Source organism: Triticum urartu, chromosome 5 (genome assembly GCF_003073215.2).
Source record: "Triticum urartu cultivar G1812 chromosome 5, Tu2.1, whole genome shotgun sequence".
Taxonomy (NCBI): Eukaryota; Viridiplantae; Streptophyta; class Magnoliopsida; order Poales; family Poaceae; genus Triticum; species Triticum urartu.
The window spans coordinates 638,955,959-638,968,098 of record NC_053026.1 but is presented as its reverse complement, the minus strand read 5'-3'; the positions used below and the strand labels follow the sequence as shown (position 1 = coordinate 638,968,098).

Sequence of the window (12,140 nt, the reverse complement as noted above, 5' to 3'; positions counted from 1 at the left end):
ACTTATAAACAGACACGAGTTCATCCGCCCCGAGAGTGAATCCGCGAAAATGCAAAATTATGAATCAAAACGAGCATTTAGATGCAGGTATGAGTATCTGATTACAGTCACATCCCAGACAACACTACCGACCGAAATAATTCGCGGGGGAAGCCACGGTTGCGAAGATAGCCCGAAGGTCGGGTTCGTACACAGGGAAGTTCAGGCGCGTTATATGGGAAGTTCAGGTTGTGATCAGAATATTTTTCATTAAACAATACTTATGGTACGTTTATATTTTTATTAGATATAATAGCCCGCGTGTGTGTATATTTTCATTAGGTCTAATACATCAACATAATATTTGGAAATGGATTATTGCTAGGAAATCAACATAATATATAGTGTTACTATTCATCACTCAGGGTGTAGAATAATTTATTCTTCACCCGAGGTAATCTTACGATCATTTCATAATTAAATTACGTTTGGAATTCAAATAGTTACATTTCTATTGATTCACTACGTAAAATTTGACATAACAAAATAAAAATATAGGTCATAAGACAAGAAAATTTACAGTTATGTGTATTTTAGACTATGTTTTACGTTTGTAATTTTACATAACATAAAATATTTTGTACGGCGATTATATATTTTCTTACGGTCTCTTTTTGCGTCGGAAATAAGACAAAACTTATGGAACGTAAAATTACGGTGTATTGATGGTAAAATAGAGGGGGTGAAGAATAACTATTCCTCACCCAGGGTGACGAATAGCGCGACCCTTATATATATAGCCGGTCTATTCTGATAATATTATCAGAATAGTTATTCTGATAACACTTCCGCACTGCATGCTTAGTGCAAGTGCACGTCATTGTTTGAACCAAGTGTGCTGCAGTACTCACACGAGTGAACTTCGTGCCAAAAAAAACTGCACGCAGTGTTTTTCCGGTGCTGTTTTCGCTCTAATTTTTTAACCGTTTATCGGAACAAGGTGTATAATATACCATTGAAAAGCTATTGATTAGGCGCAACTTCGCCATGTTGAACACTTTCGAGATTTCTCTCGGTTTAAGAGCAGTTTCAAAAATGGTGCGGCGGATGACAAGTGGCAGCAAGTGTTTTTTCGTGATTTTTTCTAAACCGCTCATCGGAATAAGGCAAATGATACGCCGTTGGAAAGATATCGTCGAGGCGCATCTTTTTCATATCTATTATTTTCTCTAATTCGTTACGGTTTAGGAGCAGTTTCGAATTTACTAAATCGCGGAATTCTGTTTTTTTGAAATTTTTGCAATTTTTGGTACTGTTTTTGCTCTAGTTTTTGAATCGTTTGTTGAAACGAGGCGTGTAATACGTCGTTGGAAATCTATGGACAAGGCGCAATTTTCATATGTAGAAATGGTTTTGAGATACCTTACAGTTTTAAGTTAATTTTGAAAATCGTGCGACGGGCGACGAGTGGCAGCGGCCGTTTTTCGCGAAAATTGTCCAAACCGGTTGTCGAAATCATTCAAATGATATGTCGTTGGAAAGATATCGACGAAACGCAACTTTTTCATGTAGAACAATCTCTCTAATTCCTTACAGTTTAAGAGCAATTTTAAAATTAATGAAATGCGGACACTCTGCTTTCGCGACACCTAAATCGACGTGGGTACGTCATCCGACTGAAAACCGCACTACATCGGACAAAAAGCCGCACTGCATCAGACAGGTAAGAGAACTACATGGTTTTTTTATTCAAATATAATTTTTTTAAGGACGAGAAAGTAGAGTGCACTTCACATCGGGTGTAAATGAAACACAACACTATCAAGAAGTGAACCGCATTACTTTTTTTAGCTTCTGTAACAATTTTTTGCACTTACGAGATGAACAACATCACACGGCCGACCGCACTGCTTCAGAATGAAGACCGCACTGCATCGGACGGGTAAGCGAGCTGCATAATTTCTTTTGTTGGACGTTATTTTTCTCATATGAGTTTTTGTTGTATTTTTTTACCTTTTTATGAACGAGAGTGTACCGCAGAGATGGGCAAGTGAACCGTGACATATATCGAAGTGACCCGCATTATTATCTTGTTGATTCGCTAAATTTTTTCGCACTTTCATGTTGGGAGCAAGTGAACAGCATCACTCTCAAAAGTAAACCACATCTGAGGACAAAAGGCATTGCAAGTGATGTTAATAGAGCTCAAATTAAACTTTTCTATTTAGTAGTCTAGGCTGCATGAAAGGTGCGAGTGGACTGCATTCAACAATTTTTCCCACGGCCGATGCCACGCCAAGAAACTTGGCCCATTCTTTTTATTCGAGAGTGAACTAAGTAAACAAGTTAGTGAGCTTAAAAAAATCTAATGAACCACAACAGTTGACTGCATATCCAAAATCCAAAATCTGACGAGTAGTGAACCACATGATGAGGAAGTAAACCGCTTGTGGCTCGCCTAGGGTAAAACGAACCTTTAGACACAAACAATAGAACTTCAAAAAAGAAGTACATCCAGCAACCACACATCACATGGCACATCAAAATCGGAAGAAGAAAAATGCAACCCCCACAAAATTTACATGCCAAGCTGCACTCACACATGTGTCGAACTGCACGGGACATGATCGGAGTACTGCATGGTCAACGCCACTCGCCATCGTTCTCGTCGAGCACTGCAGGTCCTCCTAGCGGGGCTTCGGTGCACACGGGCAAAACCGCACGCCGGCAGCAGCCGGACTGCATCGGCGTGCCCCGTACCTGGGAACCGCACGCCAGCAGCAGCTGGGCTGCATCGCCGTGCCCCACGCCTGGGAACCGCACGCACGCAGCAGCCGGAGTACATCCCGTCCGACAAGGAATGAATCCCGCAGTATTGTGAGGCAAACCTTTTCCTGCCCCATTCTGGACTACAAAACAACAAATATGAGGGAATGAAGCAAACTACAATCTTACAAAAAAAAAGAGAAAATAAACAACAAAGATGAGGGCACGCAAACGCTGCATGCCGCGCTACCGAGAGCCTCCAACACAGAGAACAAAATGTGATTCACACAATCATGTCCGGCTTACTGTGGGGACATCTCTAGACATGAGGTTGAGAATACAGTGTTTTTTAAGAAGTATGCTTAGTCTAAACAAAAGAGCGGGGTTTGGCCACAACCAAGTTAGCCAACACATTCACGTGCCCACCCCATGGCCCCAGAAGTCCAATTGACTAGCAGCATAGCAGTGCATGCACGTGACCATTATATAGGCTAGGGTTCAACATCTTTTTGTGAGAATTTTATTTGAATCGTTGATGTGGCTGTAACTGAATCAATATTATAAACTGAGCAACTACCCATCATGTTCGTTTTTAGTCTGAACTTCCCCCCGCAAAAAAAGTATTTAGTCTGAACTCCCATCGCCTTTTCTCAGGTGAAAACACTACCCGGTCTAATGAACTTGTATTATTACCTCTTTCCGGCAATAAGATGCAATCGGTTCCATTATTTCTAGTCTAGCTGTAGAAAACATATTATGATTTTTTTGGATGATGGCGTTAACATAGTATGTTAGCATCAAATCTGACCAAACTAAAGATAGTAATTCAGGCAAGGAACGAAACAGGGGAAATGTCCAAGGAGCTTACCGGAGACCAAGCTTTTGCTGCCGTCGTTGCCGAATACACTTGATAACTACTGGAGACACAAGCACCGGGTGTGGCCGTGTACTGCTTCCCGCGCTAAAGGAACCGCGTGTAATGAGCTAGCGAGCTGCATGTTCAAACCCATCTTTAGAACTTCTTAATCTCCAGATAACCAAAAGCCATCAATTAGTACTACTTTGTACAACATATACTAAAAAAGTGTCAATGTCATCAACTAACAGACATATATCTCATTTTTTTCACATCACAAATGCCTGAACCACTTTGTACATAACATTTACTAGTAGCACAACTTTGCAGAATTAAATATCCTAATAATTGTTTAACAGGGTAGCCATTTTCTTTGTAACTGAAACAAAAACAAAGCTGAACCAAAGCTGGCCATGTTAGCGAATCCTAGTTTGTGCTAATACAAGTTAATGACTGCAAAAGAAAAGGCACTGTGTCCTCGGCCGAGACCATGTCAAAAGACAAACAAAAAAGGAAATAGTGGACTGCATGCCCTTGCTGCTCCAACCGCTAGCGGATTGTCGGCGAACTGCAAGTCCACACTGGTGCATAAATCTTTGCCGCCGAGCAGTAGTGAACGCTGCGGCTGCCTCGTCGTCAGCCTCCTGGTGGCCCTCAACCCTCCGCCGACTGAACTGCAAGTGGGTGTGCTGCAGAAACGTCTTGGTGTGGTCCTCCTGTCGGGAACGGGTGAGCATGTCTGAAAAATAAAATCAAACACCACGCATCACAGTAGCGAACTGCATGACATCAGTAGAGAGTAAGAGATGGCTGAATCCCCGAACTGCGTTAAGGAATCTACTGCACTGAGTACACCGAAATCGAAAGCAAAAAATGCACCATTGTTCTAAACTGTAAAGCGCCGCTACTGTTCTTCCGTGGGGTATCGGTGCCCCCATTTGACTCCCCTCGCATGCATCCAGGGAATGCGCCGGCAAACTGCACATCGCCTCCAACGCAAACGCCGCCGATGCGTCCCCCGTCGCTGACAAGCTCCCTTTTCTTGCCGTAGCGCACTGCACTGCAACGCACATGCGCATTGCACGGGAGCTTCGAAAGAGACGCACTGGACGTGCGGGACGAACTTCATGGTTTTCTTTCAGCGCGCTTTGGGATGCCGTCGGTGTGGGAACCCCTCGTCTATGGAGGGATCATAGGTGAGGTGGAGGCCGGAGGCCAGCTCGTCTTCCACGGTGACCAGATAAGAGGGAGAGAAGGCCTGGTGGTTGGTCGGGGGTGGTCCGAGTCCCACGCGAGGCAGAGCTCGCCATGTAAGGGGACAGTGGATCTCCCCGGCAGCTGAGGTTGGTGCTGGCGCGATCTGCGACCAACCACCGAGGGCGTTTCCGGCGGTGAGGCCTCCGCCGGCTGCGAGACAAAGGTTCCGGCGCGGAGGCGGGGTGGGAAGGAGGATCTGACCGCCGTGGATGCAAATCCGGGTTGGGGAGGGGAAGGCAGAGGATCAACTACACCGGGACCGGGTGTGGTGGCACCATGAACAAGGGGAGGAAGAGAAGCTGGGCGCGGGAAGGCCGTGGCCGGGCAGCGGCGACACCAGCGGGGGAAGAAGCGGGATGGGGGTGGGGCGGCGCCGGCGGGGGAAGAAGCGGGTTGGGGTGGGGCGGCGTCGGTGGGGGGAACTCAGTTGGGATGGGGCGGCGCGCCCTGGCAGAGCAGAAGGTGGATCGGGGGAGGGGAATCGTGGCAGAGGAGGAGGGAGGTGGGGGTGCGTGGGTGGGTTCGGTTTTAGGAGTCTGGCCAGGTGTTAGCAGAATAAGACTTAAAGAGGTGTTATTAGAATAGACCCACTATATATATATATATAAAATTTATTTTCTATATTTTTAAGAGTATGTATTTTCATCTTCAATATACCTCGTCTATGCATTGATTATACCCCTTATCATTCTCAATATACTTCATTAAATATTCTAAGATACCTTAATACAAGTTTTGTTGAAAAAATATCATTTACGACCAACTTTTCACAATATACCTTTTTCACGTACAAACAAATCAGTATATACGTAAACCTTTGAAAATATGAGGCACACATGATTTTTTTCATGAAATCCATTTTAGGGTATCTAGTAATTATTAATGAAGTATATTAAAAATAATAATAAGCTGTAAAAGATTCATCTATGTGGTATATGAGGAGCGAGAGTACGTACTCCCAGGAGTATATAACCATATACCTACTATTAAAGCAAGGTGTGTTTCGTTGATTTTTTCATCGGTTCACCCATAGTATTTTTGAAGACTTTTCTTCTATCCAAGGTGGTACTATTTTTTTCATCCGTCCATCCAATTTAACGAAACAAATTTTGTTGTGCTACGTCGTGCACCTGGGCCTTAGCCTGCCACGGCCCGACTGCAGCGGCGGCCCTGGCAATGAAAAATAAAAATTGCCAATGAGGGAATCGAACTCCCGACCTACCTTGCAGAAGCGTAGGAGTCGTTCCACCGAGCAAAGTCATCAATGAGTCCAGAAGAAAGGGTTCGTTTATTTGTTTAATAGTCCCTCCTCGCTCCGTTACAATCCATTGCACCAGTTTATATTCGTCTTTGGTTTTAAATCTGCAAGCCACCTCAAATTTGAATTGCGTTGCATGAGTGGCACAAGTGGAAGGTGAGTAAATTTCGGAAGATTTAATTGCGTGGCATGGGTGAGAGCAGTGGTAGGTGAGCAAATTACGGACTCGCAGCTCTGCATGCTGCATCAGATTGGGGAATGACAAATGTGGAGGTTGAATCGGATTGTCAAGTTCTGGTAAAGCCGCTACGAGGTATTGAATCGGACCGTGCACCTGAAGGTTTGCTATTTAAGGAGATTCGTCAGTTTGCCTATCTAAATTTTACTAGTATTTCTTTCGTTTTTGCCCCACGGGCATGTAATAATCTTGCGCACGCTCTAGCGGGCTACGGTGCTAGTCATTAGCCTGTCTCGCATGTGTGGTCTGAGGACCTACCTGGCGATGTAAATGTTCGACGGGCCAGCAGATTAGCTGAGCCAGTTTAAGTATGGAATCGATGTGTTCCATTTCAAAAAAAAAAATTACGGAAGAATTAACCGCGGGAATAATTAACAATGTTGCATGTGTGACAAAAGTGGAAGGTGAGTAAATAAATTATGGACGCATGGGAATCAGTTTGTGCTAATTAAACGGGGATTATGTTAATGAACAGAAAAGGTGTACCTTCGTTGACCTTGTTAACAATAATAGCAAAAAAATTAATAGCATGAGTGATGGCTTATATATGACCACAGCAATGTCATTAAAAAAAGTGCTACAGCCAGTTTGTAGAGAGCACCATGTTCACATACAAACAAACTTTGGATTGAGTAGTGTGTTATAATTACTGTAGCTTATTTAGGATCTCTTTTTGCCGCTTTGTCTCATAATTTCTAGGCAAGAGGGTAGAAATGATCTCTCTATATATCTCTTTGTATGCCAAGTGTTTGCTCTTATGTCTGAATGGTTTTTTTTCAAGATGCCCTCTTCAAGTCATCACTACCACTGTCAGTGCAATCGTTGGTTGTGTCGACCAGCTGCTTGGCTCCACCAATTAGCAGCAAACATATTTTTTACAAGAAAAATATGAATTTATGCCTCAATAACAGTATGCTAATACAAACTCAAATACACTGCTTGGAACCTGACTCAGCTAACAAGTGATGCTACCTCTAGAACAATCAATATTAGCTAGACTATGACCAACTCTGTTTTGATTATGATCAATTTTTCAATGAAACATACCCATGCAGATCGAGGAGCATCTTCGTCTCCACAGTAAGATGTCCATAACGGAACAAACATATGTTTCCTAACCCCGGTTGCTCTTTTGCTTGTGAGCTTTTGGAGGCCCCCTATGACATGGATGTAGGTGATCAAGCGGAGTTCAGGGAAGCCATCTCAGGTTCTTTCAGAAAATTAAATGTAATTTTGCCACCTGAAACTTGGTTAGGGAACATACAATGCGGGCACAAGGTATAAAATTCTGGCAATTGTCACATCGTCTCTGCTATTTTCACGGCGTCTACAAATAACCTAGAGTCAGACACTATAAAATTCTGGCAATTGTCGCATCGTCTCTGCTATTTGCCTAGGATTCTATACACTCTTGCATTGGATCCCGTCTTAGAGTGACATTTTTAATCGTGTCATATGCTTGCCAGGAAATAACCTAGGTCGTTAGCTATTAATTATATCCATGTGTGTGTCACGCCTGATGGCATGGACCCCAGCAACAGTACTAGAGGGCGGCCCATTGACAGCGAGCCAGAGAAAAGTGGCTAGGGAGGAGCCAATCTGAGACGTGCAAGAGGGTCGTGTGCGTGTGTGATGGTGAGAATTATATAGTAGGTGGCGTGGTGTGGGGAGAAACTATCATGTATTACCTGAATAATTCTGGACGGTGAGGAGCTGATCTCCCACGACTCTTTCCCCTTCCTCTTACCAACTCCCTCCCAGATCTCGTTGATTTCCCATCTCCGTCTCCTTCCTTCCCAAATTATCAGAGTAGATCGGGGTACGTAACAATCTGGTATCAGAGGTCAGCGACCTGGAGACTGCCTACCCAAAACCGCGGTACCAAACCAAGCAGGCGAAGCAGGCGGCGGCGATGGAAGAGCAGCTTGCAGCGCTAGCAAAGGCCATCAGCGATGGGCAAGTCGCCAACGAGGCGAGGTTGGAGGCCATCCAGACCTCTCTGGAGCTCTGGCGTCCCGCCGTCACGCACATCCAGCAGCAGGTGGATGAGCTGCGTAGCCAAGTCGGCCGCATCGCTCTGCACCCGGCGCTGGCGGCGCCCGCGGATCCAGATCCGGGTTCCAGCGAAGAGGGCGCGGTGGGGCACAAGGCGCCGGCGACGTCCAAAGACGCCCTGGTGCACCACGGGCCAAGTGGCCACGGCGAGCTCTACGATTCCGGGGGTCTGGCACGCGGGGTGGTCACCACCCTGGCGCCGCCTCCGGTCAACGGTGCGTGCCCATCTACTTCTGCAGTTCCACCACGTCGTAGTGTCGATTGGGGAGGATATGATCACGGGGGTGAGTCGAGGCCACATCATTTTGCTCACTGGGCTTTACCGAAGGTGGATTTCCCACTGTTCGATGGGGACAACCCACAATTTTGGAAGATGAGATGTCAGAAGTACTTTGATGTTTATAATGTTCCACGAGAGTTATGGGTTCGGTTAGCTACGTTGCATTTCACGGGTAATGCTGCACGGTGGCTGCAAATGTTGGAGTCTCAAAACACCACCCTCACATGGGATCAGTTATGCACAAGCCTGTGTGACAAATTCGGGCGTGAGCAGTACCAGGCTCACATCCGTCAGTTTCATACCTTGCGACAGACGAGCACTGTATATGAATACATGTCTAGGTTTGAGGAGTTGATGCATCAGATTTTAGCACATAACTCAGGGTTTGATCCAGTTTACTTTACCACACAATTCCTAGAAGGGTTGAAGCATGAAATTCGTGCTGGTGTGATGCTCCATCAACCAAAAACATTGTACTCTGCGTTTTCCTTGGCTTTGATGCAGGAGGAATTGTTGGAAGCGCTTCCGCGGCGAGAGCACCGGCGTCAGGACGGGGCATACCAACGGGCGCCCCCTCGGCCTCTTCTGGCACAAGGCGTGCCCCCACCGCGACAAGTGCTGCCCGGACCGCCGGCTGCGGCGGATGATCGGCGCGGACTGGATGCAGCCAGGGCACCAGACCGGGGCGCGCGGGCTGATGGTCGCGTCGCGGCCTTGCGTAACTATCGACGTGCCCGCGGCCTGTGTTTCACCTGTGGTGAGCGCTGGGGGGCGGGCCATCAGTGCGCCGCTACTGTTCAACTCCATGTGGTTGAAGAACTACTGGAACTTCTTCAAGCAGAACAATATGAGCAACCGTTGCAGCAAGATGGCGCGGACGAGGAAGTGCTGATGTCGATCTCCAAGCTGGCCACCACGGGACAAACAACACCGCGCACGGTGCGCTTGATTGGCAAAGTAGCAGATGTGGAAGTGCTTATCCTGGTGGATTCAGGGAGTTCACATAGTTTCGTCAGTGAAGCCATTGCAGGCAGACTAACTGATCAAGTGCAACAAGTACCTCCAACTTCGGTCAAGATTGCTGATGGTGGGGTATTGATATGCTCAGGGGTCATTCCAGCTTGTGCTTGGCAGAGCCAAGGACACACATTCTTAACTGATTTGCGAGTGCTTCCACTTGGTTGTTATGATATGGTGGTCGGGATGGATTGGTTGGAGCAATGCGGTCCTATGTGGATTGATTGGGCAGCTAAGCGATTGCAGTTTCAGCATCAAGGGCAGACTATCTTACTCACTGGAGTTCAGAGTGTTACATCCAAAGTGGATCCAATCTCCTTTGACCAGTTGCAAATGTTGGAACAGAACAACTCTGTGGCCCATGTGGTAGTCCTGAGTGTCTTGGAGGACAGGGAAGGTGACCAAACAGAACAGACTGGAGTTCCAGTGGAGGTTGAGGAGTTGCTGAGTCGTTTTCACTTGGTGTTTGAAGAACCGCAGGGGTTGCCCCCACACAGACCTTGGGACCATAAAATTCCCTTGATTCCAGGAGCCAAGCCAGTGAACATTAGACCTTACCGTTACACTCCGGAGCAAAAATCTGAAATTGAGCAGCAAGTGAAAGAAATGTTGCGAGCAGGGCTCATTGTGCCCAGCATTAGCCCATTCTCATCACCGGTCTTACTCATCAAGAAGAAAGACCAGACTTGGCGGTTTTGCGTTGATTTCCGCCACTTGAATGCCATTACAATCAAGAACACATATCCCCTGCCTGTCATTGAGGAGTTGCTGGACGAATTGAGTGGTTCCACTTGGTTTTCAAAACTTGATCTAAAGGCCGGGTACCATCAGATACGGTTGGTGGAAGAGGACGAGGAGAAAACAGCCTTTAAGACCCACCAAGGGCACTTCCAGTTCCGGGTTTTGCCGTACGGAGTAACAGGAGGTCCACCAACATTCCAAGGGGGAATGAACACCGTGTTAGTGCCTCTCCTTCGGCACGGAGTTCTCGTCTTCATGGATGATATCTTGGTGCACTCGAGCTCGTATCCCAGCCATCTCAGTTTGTTGGAGCAGTTACTCCAGTTACTTCAGGACAATCAGTTGCATGCAAAGCAATCGAAGTGCTCATTTGCACAATGACACATCAGTTACTTGGGCCATCGCATCAGTGACAAAGGTGTGGCCACGCTGGATGAACACATCCAGACGATCAAAACTTGGAAGCAACCTCAGACGGTGAAACAACTGCGAGGTTTTTTGGGGCTGGCGGGATACTATCGCAAGTTTGTGCGCAATTTCAGCACCATTTCTAGACCATTGAATGATCTTTTGAGAAAGAATACGCTGTTTGTTTGGACACCCACCACCGAGGCAGCATTCCAGTCGCTCAAGCAAGCTCTCATGGAAGCCCCAGTGCTCGCGTTGCCTAACTTCAAGAAACAATTTGTTGTTGAGACCGACGCAAGTGCCACCGGTGTCGGGGCGGTACTGATGCAAGATTCCCACCCTGTTGCTTACCTCAGCAAGGCGTTGGCACCAAAGAACTTGGGACTGTCGGCGTACGAAAAGGAGTGTTTAGCACTGCTTCTTGCGGTAGATCATTGGCGTCCGTATCTTCAACACTCTGAATTTGTGATTCATACGGATCAGCGGAGTCTACTCAATTTAACAGATCAGCGACTCAATACCCCCATCCAACAGCGCGCTTTTACCAAATTGGTGGGTCTCCAGTTTCAAATACAGTATAAGGCAGGCACGGCAAATAGAGCAGCGGATGCTCTGTCCAGGCGAGCACATGAACAAGGCGGAGAGCTCGGGGCAGTTCCGGTCTGTCGCCCGATGTGGCTGGAGGCAATCCTCAGGAGCTATCAAGAAGATGCAGCAGCACAGCAGCGAATCGCCAAACTGGCGCTCGCCCCTGACAGTGAGGAAGGCTATACCTTACAAGATGGGGTTGTACGCTTTCAGGGGCGCATTTGGATCGGACAAGATGAAGACACCCAGCATGCGTTAATCAAGGCGTTGCACGATAGCGCGACGGGGGGGCACTCCGAATTCCATGCGACTTACAACCGGGTCCGTCGCCTATTTGCTTGGAAGGGCCTTAAGGAAATGGTGTTGCAATTTGTTCGGACCTGTCAAGTTTGTCAGTGGGCAAAGACGGAGAGGATCTCACCGGCCGGGCTCCTCCAGCCATTGCCAGTTCCAAAAAAACCTTGGGCTGTGGTCTCGCTCGACTTCATCGAGGGGTTGCCGAAATCTGGAGGATATGATGTTATCTTGGTGGTGGTGGATAAGTTCTCCAAATACGCTCATTTCATACCGATGAAACACCCGTTCACAGCTCTGACGGTAGCCACAGTGTTCATGCAAAATATCTTCAGACTCCACGGCCTGCCAGCGGCCTTAATTTCGGACCGCGATCACATTTTCATGAGTGCCTTGTGGCAAG

The 12,140-nt window shown here is 46.9% G+C and overlaps 1 long non-coding RNA gene across 3 annotated transcripts; it reads right to left on the bottom strand.

The window, feature by feature from the left end:
- Nucleotides 1-2,443: 2,443 nt before the first annotated feature.
- Nucleotides 2,444-5,357, bottom strand: LOC125511483. 3 transcript variants are annotated; one of them, XR_007285015.1, is made up of 3 exons: nucleotides 4,481-5,357; nucleotides 3,614-4,340; nucleotides 2,444-2,888 (listed from the first exon to the last, which is right to left on the bottom strand). It is a non-coding gene; the product is annotated as an uncharacterized LOC125511483 (long non-coding RNA). The 3 variants fall into 3 exon arrangements; XR_007285017.1 differs by having other exon boundaries at nucleotides 3,614-5,357; XR_007285018.1 differs by having other exon boundaries at nucleotides 2,444-2,883; nucleotides 3,614-5,357.
- Between the last annotated feature and the right edge of the window lie 6,783 nt (nucleotides 5,358-12,140).